This window comes from Mauremys reevesii, linkage group 2 (genome assembly GCF_016161935.1).
Source record: "Mauremys reevesii isolate NIE-2019 linkage group 2, ASM1616193v1, whole genome shotgun sequence".
NCBI classification, from domain to species: domain Eukaryota; kingdom Metazoa; phylum Chordata; order Testudines; family Geoemydidae; genus Mauremys; species Mauremys reevesii.
Window position 1 is genome coordinate 251,066,313 of NC_052624.1, and position 13,702 is coordinate 251,080,014.

The 13,702-nt window shown below is 41.5% G+C and overlaps 1 protein-coding gene across 1 annotated transcript in view; it reads left to right on the forward strand.

Annotated features, from left to right (window-relative positions):
* GRHL2 (grainyhead like transcription factor 2) overlaps positions 1 to 13,702 on the forward strand; it is a 103,871-nt gene that overhangs the window by 8,522 nt on the left and 81,647 nt on the right. The gene's annotated exons all lie outside the window — the stretch shown is intronic.

Consider the following 13,702-nt stretch of genomic DNA (forward strand, 5'->3'; position numbering starts at 1 on the left):
CCCTCTGCAGGAGCGCCACCAGCCTTTTTGGCGCCCTAGGTGGCGGAAGGTCCCACCCCCGACAGAGGCGGCGGAAGGTCCCGCCCCCGAAATACCGACGACGACCGGGACGGCTGAAGATCTGGCCGCCGCCTCCCAAATGTTAGCACCCTAGGGGACCGCCTAATAGGTTGTGCCGGCCCTGCCCCTCTGAAAAAGCAGTGGCTAAATACAATTTGTGGGTAATGGTAGATAATCAGCTGAACATGAGCTCCCAGAGTGACACCCCAAAAGGGGTAATGCAATCCTTGTATGCATAAACAAGCAAATCTTGAATAGGAGTAAAGACGTTATTTTACCTTTGTATTTGGTACTGGTATGACCATGCCGGAATACTGTGTCCAGTTCTGGTGTTCACAATTCAAGAAGGCTGTTGATAAATGGAGGGGGTTTAGAGAAGAACCATAACAATGATAAAGGATTAGAAGTGTTGTTGTAGTTGGGTTGGTCCCAGGATATTAGAGAGACAAAGTAGGCAAGGTCATATCTTTTATTGGACCAACTTCTGTTGGTGAGAGAGACACAGAGCTCTGTGTAAGCTCAAAAGCTTGTCTCTCTCACCAACAGAAGTTGGTTCAATAAAATATGTTACCTCAGCCACCTTGTCTTTCTAAAGGAATAGAAAACATGCCTGAAAGCGATAGACTCAAAGAGCTCAATCTATTTAGTTTAACATAGAGAAGGTTAAGCTGTGACTTGATTACAATCTATAAGTACCTACATAGGAAACAACTCTTTGGTAGTGGGCTCTTCAATATAACAGAGAAATGTCTAACAGTCCAATGGCTGGAAATGGAAGTGAGACAAATAAGGCATATATTTTTAACAGTGAGAGTAATTAAGCATTGGAACATTTACCAAAGGTTATTCTGGAATCTCCATCACTGGCAATTTAAAAATAAACATTAGATGTTTTTCTAAAAGATACTCTATAGGAATTATTGTGGGGACATGCTATGGTCTGTGCTACACAGGAGGTCACACTTGATAATCACAGTGGTCCCTTTTGGCTTTGGAATCTAAATCATAGGCTTCTAATCAATGACTGGAAGAATAACAGCTAATCAGCAGAGAACAGCTAACAGCAATAAATAACTAGCTCTGACCTCCCAACAGATTCGGTGCACTATCCTTCTTTTCTCTAATGATATCAAATATGTAAAGAGGAAGATAAATCTTCCTTCCAAAAGAATGACTAATTAAACCATATTAAAAGTGTTTGAACTGTGGAGAAATCAAATATTGCAACATCCTTGTAATTTGTGAATATATGCCTAATAACTATTGCCTCAAATGAGAGACTCACTCACAGACTTGCTATTTTCCCTAGTAGTAGTAGAATGCAATTCTGTTCCTAGTATTGAAGAATTTATCTATTTTATGTTTGGAATAAACTAAGATTTTATGATAATATGCTTTTTCCATTGTGAGAAGTCGTGGCTCGAAAGAGGTTAGGACTCTTGCATTTGTGCTTTCCATATGATTGTTGCATCTTCAGAATAGAAAGTCTTTAGAGAGCTGCATTGCTGATGCTATAATTTATTGCATTCCTATTAACTTCAGTGAGAGTGTTGAGTGAACCAGGGCTGCAGGAACAAGCCCTACAATGAAACAAGTCTAAGAAGCTTTGTCATTGCTACTTGGAAATTAAAGAAGTGCTGTGGGGCCACCTGCACAGAGAGATCTGTTAAACAATCTTGTATATTTCTTGTCAAAAGAATCAAAATACAGAGACAGACCTGGATATAGGTCCTGATACAAAGCTCATTTAAAAAAATGGAAATATTCCTGTTGACTTCATTAGGCCTTGAATCAAGCCCATGGTGCAAATCCAGAAAGTCTTCCGTTCTTTGAAGATATGCCACATAATATTGTCCTACTTAATACAGTGAAACCTTCCTTCTGTAACTACCCAAAGGTCAAAAAAATTGGTTGCGTAATAGAAATTGTTTTTAACTAAGTCAAACAAAACTGTATTTGAAACCACATAGATACTTTAAAGTCTTTGCTTAAGACAGGAAACTGATTATTAGAGGTGGACCTTAGTTCAGATTTTACTGTATATTCTTTATCTTTCTTTCTGTGTCAAATACTTTTCTGTAGCTGTCTTTGACACATTTAATAACATATCCATGTTCACAATATACTTTACTTTCCCTCAGAGATTAGTGTAGGCAATATAATTGCTTTTAGTCATTCAGCATGTTTGATCTTGTTGAGATTTGTCATTATATTGAAAAAAGAAAAATTTACCTAGAATTACAAAAGAGTCCCAAACTAGCACTCCTTAGTAGGCAAACACCCATTGCCTTCAATGGGAGTGTTGTTTGATTGAGGAAGAACTGCCGATTGGGCCAGAGGTCTGGTATCTTCTTGCCTGTAATTTCCAAGTAGTCTAAACACTTGTATTTTACTCTACTTTGAAGTTATTTGTGTACAGTACATGTTTGCAGGGTTGGGGTGAAGTGTATTGTAAGGACTTGATGTCTTCCTCTGAAGCTTTAGTATTATCCATTACTAGAGACAAACCATCTGACTAGATAGACCATTTTCTTATTTGAGTATGGAAATTCTTATGCTTCTTTATAGCTTTGGACACTGCCATCTAATTGAGGCCTGGATTTTACTGGCTATTAAACTGTAATTTCTGGGACAAGTTCTGTGGATTCCAACATAGCTATTAAATAAATTAAAAAGTCACAGGGAGACAATGATATATTTTATTCTTTACCTCCTGCCCACAAAAATATATTGTGAGTAGAGTTTGGCCTGACCTGGAATTCTCAATTCAAATCTCTTCAAGTTCTAGGGAAGTCAAGACAATGATCAGAATTTTGTGGCTTATGCTTATTTCTATAATGGGCACAAGTAGAACTTCAGTTTCAAACACTCTCAAACTTGGAGAAAATTTAGATCTGGATCTTAACGTTGTGAACTGGGCCTATCACAAAAGAGATTTTTTGTTGTCATTTACCCACACTCTCAAATTTGTTCAGGATGTGTCCTCCCTTTAGCTACACGTCACTCAAGCAGGGCTTCCCTTGCACCTTAACTAAGGCCCCAGCCACAGACAAAGTTGTACAGGTTTTAACTAAATAAGTGATTTTTATACTGATTTAATTAAACCCATGCAACTTGTGTGCGGATCCTGGGTTTAAATCTAGTTTATATCACCTTCACACGTCTGTAAAATTTACAAGTACAAGCTAAACTGATCTAATCAGTTGTAAAATGATGTATGAGAATCCACACACAAAAATTGCACTGGTTTAACTAAACCAAATTAAATTAAACTGGCACAATGTATGTGTTGAGACAAGCCCTCGTTTAGTATCTTTTCACACTTCTATATAGTGGCATGTTGCCTGCAGCCTAGAAGTTTGGTGACTTATTTAACAGCTGCTACAAGCTGCCACATATAGATCATATCCAGTTCTGAGCTTGTGTCTCAGCCTACTTGCATCATATTGTATCATTTGAATCAAATATTTATTTGAAATGCAGTTGTAAATGTGACAGGTTTGTTGATCTACACATTTACTCATCCATCTAGAAAGCAACTACACAACAGCACATAACAAGAATCAGCATATCAGACAGAAACTCTCAGTAAGGGCACGTCAGTACTTGAAACTTGTTGCAACTTTTGTGTATCCGCATTAAGTGATCTACAGTAATTGATCCACAATAACTGTTGTGCAAGCAGTTTGTATACACCACACTGTTATCCTGCAGTTAAGGTACTTTCACCTTGTGTTCTTGCAGCCACACAGCATTGTTTTGCTTTTAAATAAATGCTCAGCAGTCTGGCCAGCCATCCCATGATGCATTGCTCTGTAGCTGTGCTGTATGCATTCTGGGATTTTTTGCACTGTGCATTGTGGGGTATCTATTGGCAGGCAATGGAATTGTGGGGCGAGGGACAAACTAAATAATTACCATGATTCCTCTTATTTCATCCCATCATTCCTCTGGCTTTTGCGAGCTAGCCAGCACCATTTTCAAAGCACTGTCAGGCGTCATAGAGGATACATATGAGAGCACTATATTCATCACCATCTAAATTCATCCAGCATTCTTTAGAACCAGGGCAATAGAGGCCCTGTTAAGGAGGATGACATTGAACACACACTTCTCCTAGATCTCTTCCTGGGGTGGCTTCTCTTGACAGAGAGCTGCTTTTGGGCACAGACAGATAGCACTTACTGGTGAGACAGGATAATGATGCAGACCTGGGATGATTAACAGCAGTGGCAGACCTTCAAGATATCAAAAGTCACTTTCCTAGACATTTGTACAGAGCTGGAGCTGCAGTGGCAGAACACCGACATGAGCGCTCTTATCAGTGTGGAGACGCGCACGGCCACTGCTGTCTGGAAGCTCACAACTATTGATTGCTACTGGTCAGTAGCTAAGCAGTTTGGTATTGTTAAATCAACTGTCTGGGCTATTGTCATGGAGATGTGTAGGGTCCTGGGCATCAGTCTGGGCTATGCACTGGAGGTTATTAATGGATTTGCATGGTTTGGGGTTCCCAAATTGTGCTACACACATTGATAGGACCTGTGTGCTTATTCTTTGCCTCCTTACCCTCCAGCCTTGAAGTTAATCAACAGGAAGGGATATTTCATGATGGTGCTGCCAAGTCTAGTTGATCACTGTCAACAATTCACTACTATTGACACTGGGTGGTCTGGAAAGGTCCATGATGCCAGGATCTTTAGAATCTCTGGAGTTTTTTCCTGCAATAAGAAATTGAATTTTTGCTCCCATGGTCTCAATGGACATTGATGGTGTTTGCAGTGTCATTGTAGCCATATTGGTCCTGGGATATGAGAGAGTCCAGGTAATATCTTTTATTGGACCAACTTCTGTTGGTGCACGGGACACGATTCGACCAGTCATTCTAGAGACTCAGCTTTACCATATGCTCCCCTGACTTTTGAAGCCTTTTACTCTACACTTGGATAGGAGAGAGGAACTGTTTAACTATACTGTGACACAGTGCACTGATTGCTGGTGGTGCCTCTTCCTGGCCATCACGGGAATTAGCTCTGCCAGGTGCTGTGCTGCCCTTCCAGTGGTGTCTTTACCCATCCTGTCTCATCCTGAGGCCCCTCTTGCTCCAGGAACTGCAGCCTTCCCTTTGTGACTCGGCTCTCCAACGAGGTCACTAGATGGTTTCCTTTTCTGGGGTTAGGAAAGTCTCTTCTCACAATAGGCTCAGGCAGTTTTCCTGTTCACTGCCTTGCCAGTGCCACTTCCCTAATGGCTGGTTGGGGAACCCAGGCCCAACCTCTACTCTGGCTTCTGGCTCAGGGACCCTCTATTCAGCAGTCAAAGCCTGTTCAACCCCATACCTTGCTGCATTTCCCTGAGCCCTTTCCTAACCTTCTGGTTCGCCCTTCCTTCTCTGGAGCTGCCAGCTTCACCACTCCCTCCTCCTTGGAAGCAAGTGCAGGCTACATGACTCTGCAGTCTCCAACACTCCTCCCTCCTTCCAGGGAGTGACTGCAGCCTTTCCCATCAGCCCTTTTCTGTTGCCTACTTCCTGGCTTCATAAAGTCAGGACAGCTCCTCCTCCAGCTGGACTTCATCAGCAAATTAGGCCTTAGCACGCCTTGGCTCTCTTCCAGGTGTGGCCTATACATTAATTGGCCTAATTTACCCCATCAGGCCTTTTGTGGGGTGGACACCCCATCACCTATACCTTGAGTGTTGCAGAATGACAGTGGAGTGTGCATTTGGGAGTTGATAGATAGATAGAGAGGTTTGATGTCTAGGGTAGAGACTGGTGAGAAATAGCTGCTACTTATGACAGCCGCTTGCTGTGTTTTTGCACACCCTTTGTGAGAGCAAGGGAGAGAGCCTTGCAGATGGATGGGAGGAGGAGGTTGGCATACTTGGTGAACATTTTCAACAGCCAGAGAAGATGCCTCTGTGAAATGCTGCAGCTACTGAAGGGCACAGTTCAAGACGCATTATGTTCCTACTGTGAGGCTAGGGGTCACTTGTGAACAATGTATATGCTTTTGTATATCATATTGCCTCTATATAAATCCATGGTACTCCCACATCTAGAGTAGTGTGTGCAGATCTGGTTGCCCCATCTCAAAAAGGATATATTGGAATTGGAAAAGGTTCAGAAAAGGGCAACAAAAATGCTTAGGGGTATGGAACAGCTTCCATATGAGGAGAGATTAATAAGACTGGGACTTTCCAGCTTGGAAAAGAGACAACTAATGGGGGTAGGATAGAGAGCTATAAAACCATGACTGGTATGGAGAAAGTAAATAGGAAATTGTTATTTACTCCTCATAACGCAAGAACTAGAGTCACCAAATGAAATTAATAGGCAGCAGGTTTAAAACAAACAAAAGTATTTCTTCACCCAACACACAGTCAACCTGTGGAACTTTACCAGAAGATGTTGTGAAGGCCAAGACTATAACAGAGTTCAAAAAGAACTATGTAAGTTCATGGAGGATAGGTTCATGAATGGCTATTAGCCAGGATGGACAGGGATGGTGTCCCTAGCCTCTGTTTGCCAGACACTGGGAATGGGCGACAGGGGATGATGGATCACTTAATGATTACCTGTTCTGTTCATACCCTCTGAAGCAACTAACATTGGCCACTGTTGTAAGACAGGATACTGGGCTAGATGGACCCTTGGTCTGACCCAGTATGGCCGTTCTTATGTATACGGTTTAAATCAGGATCACTGTGCTCGTATTAATGTGTATGTACAGTACTGTTAGCTTTTGACATTCTGCATATAGGGATTCTAGTATACTGTATGTGGGAATTTTTAACATAGCGTATGGATGGATTTTATTATAGTGCATGTGAAGGTGGGCATTCTTATGAATTAGGTCAGTGGACATATGCATTTTCACGAATTGTTCTAGATGAAAAACCATGCAAAGACATTTTCAATAATTTTTTAATAAATAAGAAATACACCAGTTTGAAAGTTGTGATCAGTAAAAAAGTATTCAACATTCATAAGATTGTGTAAATTGAAAAACACTTTAAAAACATTTAAGTTATAAAGTATAGTGTGCAAATAAGTTTGTGCTTTCAAAGTCATAAATGTATGTATGTAGGGCACTCAATACTGCTCTCTGCATCTTGAAATATGGGATGATGGTAGAAGGGAATGTCCCTGTGGCTCACGGAACATGACTGGCATTGTTGCAGTGAATGGTGTGTCCCAAAATGTGGAGGTTTCAGAGGTAGAGGGCTGCACAGGGGCTGTGGGTGTCGGGGTGGGGGCTATCTAAAGATGGTGCAGAAGAGATTGGCTGGGGTGGGGAGGGTTGATTGAGGTGGAGGAAGAAGGAAGACCAGGCAGGAGAGAGAGCAATAGACACTGCAGTGAGGAGGTTGATGGGGTTGACAGGACACAGCAAGCTTAAATGCTTGTTGTGTTTTTTGTTTTGTTTTTATTTTTTAATTGATGCAAAGGACACACCAGTTTGTACACTCTCTCTGGTGTGGCCACCATTTTGAGCAACAGGTGCATGGGGCTAGGGTAGACCAACTGAGTGACGCTCGGATGGTCTGTGGAACTAAGCTGTTTGATATATCATAGAATAATAACTGGAAATGGTCCTCTCCACAGATTGTGGCTCTGCCCATGATCCACATGGTTTCTCCAGATGTGATTCAGGCAGTTCCTGGGTCTCCAGGACTGTGTCTGCTGCTTAGTTCACTGGCCCAGTGAGATCAGGGATTTCATTGTCATGCTCCTCCTGGTCTTCATCATGGTTAACAGTTGCAGGGGTATCATTGGTGGTGTCCACAAAATACAGTGGTTGAGTGGTGGGATCTCTCATAAATATACAGTCCAACTCATCAGAGAAACTGCAGACTCTGTGAGCTCTCCCAGAGGTCTTATTATTGTCCTGCATACTCTTAACCTAGCTAGAGTTCCTTGTTGTGGCACTGCTTAGATCCCGATAGTGCCCTTTTCCTTCGTTTGTTTGGGACAGCCATATGTGCATTGTGGTGGCTAGAATTCAGAAGGCAATGAAGTCCAGGCCCTCAGCATGAGGCCACACCAAAGCAAAAGGCATGACTCTTTAACATTCAGGAGTATGACACAGGTATGTGAACGCCCCACAAGCTGAATTCACAAAGGACAGAACTTGGCTGTGTGCTAGTATTTAAACAAGGAGGTGACATCTGGTCAGGATGACCATAGAGTAGTAAATGACACACAGGTAGACAGATGGGCCAACCCAGGTGCCCAGCAAAGCAATGTGGGAAACCAGTAGGACTTGGAAGATGAGCAACAGTTCCTTAGGGATGGGGATTCAGCCACACCTACTTTGCTGTGGGTAAATTCATCCCACATCTCAGTACTTCTGCTTCCAAAATAGGCTTAATAGCACACATTGAAGTTGCAACAACAAAATAATCTTGTTTGTGGATGCAAGGCACTATAATGCGACACAACTCCAAATAACCTGCTATACATTTCAGATTTAGACAAGCCCTAAGCAAAGCCATTATTTTCATTAGTCATAAAAATCAAGCTTGAGGCTGCCAAAACCCATAGCCAGGAAACATAGGCAATGTTAAGAGGCCCAGCAACTTGCCAACCAAAACCCCACTGAATAAATCAAAACTCACTCAGACCACACAATAGCTCCAAGGGGTAAGAAAGTTCAAGAATCCAGTGATGGAGAATCACATGAAGTTGAGCCTCTCTTTCTGGTACACACAGAATAGGTGGTTGCCTGGAGCAACAAAATGTCCACTAACTATTTGTATCTGTGTGTGTCTCCAGTCTGGAGGAGTTGGACATTTTGCTGTTTGACTAGAGCAGCAGAAACCCCTTGAGCCAGCCCCACTCAAAGGCCTGGTGGTTAGCCACTTGGTGTAGCTTCCTGGTGTAAAGGAAGCACATTAATGAAAATGGTGACTTGCTCCAGTACAGCTGACATGGAGAAGACTGCAGGGTCCTGGAGCAAGATGCACCAGTGCAAGTCAGTCCCAGTTTACATCTGTTCACTTGGCCTACATTAATTGGAGTAGATAGCAGTGCACCATGTACTGATATAGTTGTATCAGTGGCTAAAACAAGAAAAAAGAAAAGGAACTGAACTCTGTCCAGATGTACAGCCAAAAGTGAAAACAAAGGAATTGTGCATAGACTGTGCACATTGATAGTGTGCATCACAATACTTTCTTCCTTGTCATTTCAATCAATTATTTAAAACCCTCTGATTACAGCCTTTTCTGCTTTGCCAGTGCAACCAGTGGCCGGAGAACACCTATTGGCAACCTTTTCTTCTTTACCAACATATCCAACCACCTCAGACCAATGTTCTACTACCCCTCAAAGAAGACCAGAAAAGCATATTCACAGCTCTGCCAGCTGGAAGGAAAATGTACTGCAGACGAGTCATAAACAACATCATGTCAAATGGCTTGAGGAGAGCCAAGTGGTGCCAGGAATTGGGGAAGGAGCCTACAAAAGTGCCTTGCGTGACCCATGTGCAGAAAGAACTTAGCCTAGAGGGATAGAAGGAGATTGTGAAATCCTGTCTATTAGGGAAGGAATGGTTTGTACCTGGGAGGGCCAGATGAACTACTTAGTTCTTGTAATGTTTCAGAAACCGGATCCCAGGAACGAGGAAACTTTATCTGAAGCGCACATCTGTTGGATGTGTGCATTCCTTGGAGAGTCAGAGGGCAAAGTGTGGCCTGGACAACCCAATGATGGGACAGGCCAGAGTGAACCCTCCACATTTGCTCCAATCTCTTCAACCTGTGCCTAGCTTTTGGTGCTCAACAGGGGAATTATGTTATTGTGATATGAAGTTTCTATGGACATTCTGAATCTCATGGTATTTGTGAACTCCATGTGGGCCCAATGCAGGTGGCCACGCTCTGGGGAGTAGCTTACAGGAAATCAAATATGGGAGCAGGAGAGAGGCAGACACATGGATGGAAAGGGGATGCTATTGCTATTAATAATGCCTTGTGCCACTCCAAATGCCTCATACTAGGAATGCCAATTTTGGTTGGATGTGTCCCTGGAGGTTTCATCACATGACATAATCTTTAATTAAATATTCATCTTTAATTCATGGAGACTCCAGGACAATCCTGGAGGGTTGGCAACCATACTTACTATCTCAAAATGAGTTCTTTAGGGGGAAGTGCTAGTTCAATTTAATTTAAACCTATTCCAAGTTTGCTTAAACTAAATTGGCAAAACCCACCTTTGACCTTTACAATAAGAGTTTTCAAATAGGGGTTTGCACTAGTTTAAGTATAGTGGTTCAAATTCATACCTTTGCTTGTAGTTGTGCAACTTTCCTGTGTAGACAAGGCCTCAGACTAGGCTTATACTATCATGGAGACCAATTTGCTACAGTGTGTAAACATTTTGTTGTACTAAACCTGACCCATGAGTAATGTGATAGTGTTGCTGTTCTTCGCAAGCTTGTATCCCTTCCTTCCACCTCACTCCCATCCTTCCTCCCCATCAAAAAATTGGTGAGTTCCATGCAGTGCTGACAGGCAATGTAAGCACTACAGTGTCTACACAGACATTTTGTTGCCCTAACTACATTGACCTAAGCGCTATGCCTCTCATGGAGGTGGAGTTATTAGGTCGGTGTAGTCGGGGATTTACATTGGCAGCAGCAACCCTGTAGTGTAGACACTTACAGAGTTAGGTTGATGTAATCTTCTGTCAACCTAACTATATAGTGTAGACTAGGGCTAATACTGCATTCTGCCCATGACTAGCTCTTCTGACAACAATCAATTGGTTGAAAAGATTTCACAATGCTTAACTGGTGATAATTAGGTCTCAGCATTAACCCCCCTGTGAGCTGACTGCAGGGCTCAGGGTAGAGAAATTTTTATTTCTGTTAGTGTTATTGTTTCAGTTTGTTTTCAAGCTCCATAAAATGACAGTGCTTTTGTTTACATGCTGCAGGCCATCTCTATAACCAGAGGAGACAGGCATTTTATTTTTAAATATGAAAGCATAGAATCTAGAGAAAATGTGTTCAGTTCAATCTGAAGGAAGACCCTAAAACCTAGTCTCCTGATCTCTGCTGCCATGAATTTTCATCTCCCCAGGCTATTTAATTATTGACAGGCAATTCAATTACACTCATCACCTTAGTGTCTGAGTGCCCTCTAAAATGAGAGATGTATCACTTATGGAACTCTCCTTTCTTACCCCTTTAAGGTTGATCCTATCAAGGACTGAGTGCTTAGAGGCTGATTCCTTCTGGTTTGGGTGTCTAACTTTTCTCTAGACAAGCTTGTTACAATTTTAAACAGGTGATTCTTATGATAAGCCTGTAGCACTCACACTATGAAGTCAGTTATGATTGTCAAATGCAAGAGTCCCAAGGGACAGAAGAGTGAATGTTTGTAGTTTTTGATTATGAGCTAAGATCACTAAAGAGGAGACTGTATGTGGTATTGGTGCTGCTCACAATGGGCAGTTGCCCATGTCATAAAACCATCATGTGTTTAGTTAAAGGAGAGCTTTGTTCAGGAAAGAAGAATCCGAAGGGAATAATTACCTCTTAGCTGGAGAGAAGAGGCTCTTCCAGGGTGGGAACAAGGTTTCAATCACCTCTTAAGCACAAAGAAAGAGGCTATTGCAAACCTGAGTTGAGGGTCACTAACAATACAAAAAAACCAGGAGTACTTGTGGCACCTTAAAGACTAACAAATTTATTTAAGCATGAGCTTTCGTGAGCTACAGCTCACTTCTTCGGATGCATAGAATGGAACACACAGACAGGGGATATTTATACATACAGATGTGTGTTCCATTCTATGCATCCGAAGAAGTGAGCTGTAGCTCACGAAAGCTCATGCTTAAATAAATTTGTTAGTCTTTAAGGTGCCACAAGTACTCCTGGTTTTTTTGCGGATACAGACTAACACGGCTGCTACTCTGAAACCTAACAATACAAAGCTGACAAGGAAAGCAGGCCTTGTAGTTTCTTACACCTGTCTCTTCTATTATAAATAAATGTGTTAGTTTCCCTCACTGTAGCTGTAGATTATAGATATGGAATTGAGAGGGGGAAGCCCTAAAATAGTGCAAAAGGCCAGATGATGGTGGAAAGACACTGCAAAAAGGAAAGGAGTATCTTAAAATCAAGATATTTTAACCAGAAGGAAAAAAATAATCAGAGATCATTATTCTGGTTATTTGTGTAATGAAGTTATGAAATGCTCTCTCCTGCAGCTCATAAAATTTTGATCCATGTACTGGCTGATTATTTTGTTTTTTTGTTAAACAAAGTAATATGCAAACAGTGCTGTGTTCTGGAGGGATGATAATCTCTACCCCCAAAAATCCCTTCATTAATCAACAAGAAAATTCACTTTACAAAGCCCATTCAACCATCAGTAGCGTTCAATGTGAAGTTTGTGCTTATCAGTAAATTTACAGTAGGATTCACTGTAACTGGAAAATTGTGGGTCAGGGCATATCCCAGGGGAGTAAAGGTAAGGGAAGAATTTATTTGGATTGTGAATTCAGTTTGACCTTTATTGTCTCCTATTTCTCAATTCAAATATAGGACTAGATTGCACAGTGTTTGTGTTAACAGAAGTCCCACTAACTTCAATTAAAGTTTTGCCTGCTTAAGAACTGTAGGATTAGGCCAACAGTAATTAGAGGAGAACCAACAAATCTAAAATTAGCAGTTTTTACATAAATGTAAATGATTGTAAGGAATTTTAAAAAAAACTTCACAAGAAAAGCTAGTCAAGTAAATAGGCTGGCAAATGAAGAGAGCACATTCAATTCTAAGTCATTTTTACCCAATTTGATTCTTCCTCGGAGAGCTGATAATTTTTTTGAAGAGGAAATGTATAAAAAAGATTTAATCAGGTGCATAGTTTGAACAATCAAACTGACTCAGTGCTTCCAATGAACAATGGGATTATCCGCCTTTCAATCCAGAAAAAACACTTCCCTCCCAGTGCTGGGTTACTTCTGATTTTTGTGTAGTAATAATACTTTGCATTTATATAGCTGTTTATCTGTTGGATCACAAAGCACATGATAAAGGTGGTCATTGTTATTTCCATTTCCAATAAATGAGGCCTTGTCTGCAATGGAGATTTCAGCTATTGATAGTCAGCCATCAGTGTAGTTGTATCAATGCAAACCCAGGACGTATGTTGGCAAACCGACTATAATGCCGCGATTCACACAGGTTCAGTGTATCCCAGTTTCAAGCAAGGGCAAACTACACTTGTGCAAATCATAGCTTATAGTGGTTTTGCCTCTTTCTGCCAAGGGTTTACAGCTATACTGGAGGCGGGAGTCCCCTGAATATACAGTGCCTGAGACTCAGAGAGGTTAAATGATTTGCCCACAGTAGGTCAGTGGCAGAGGTGGGAATAGAATCCAGGTCTCCTGACTGCCACCCCATTGGACCACAGCTGCCCCAATTATTGAAAGGCAATCTGAAATCACTGCCAAATTACCTTCCAAATAAGCAAGAAGGGAGAAAAATAGTTCTGCTATAAAACAGGCATGTTTCTTAAATGGAACGATAATATCTATTGTTTAACAACAATTTGAAAATTATTTTAACAGATACACCAATATACATAGTACAGTGTGAGGAAAACAATGCATACAAATCATTGGGCT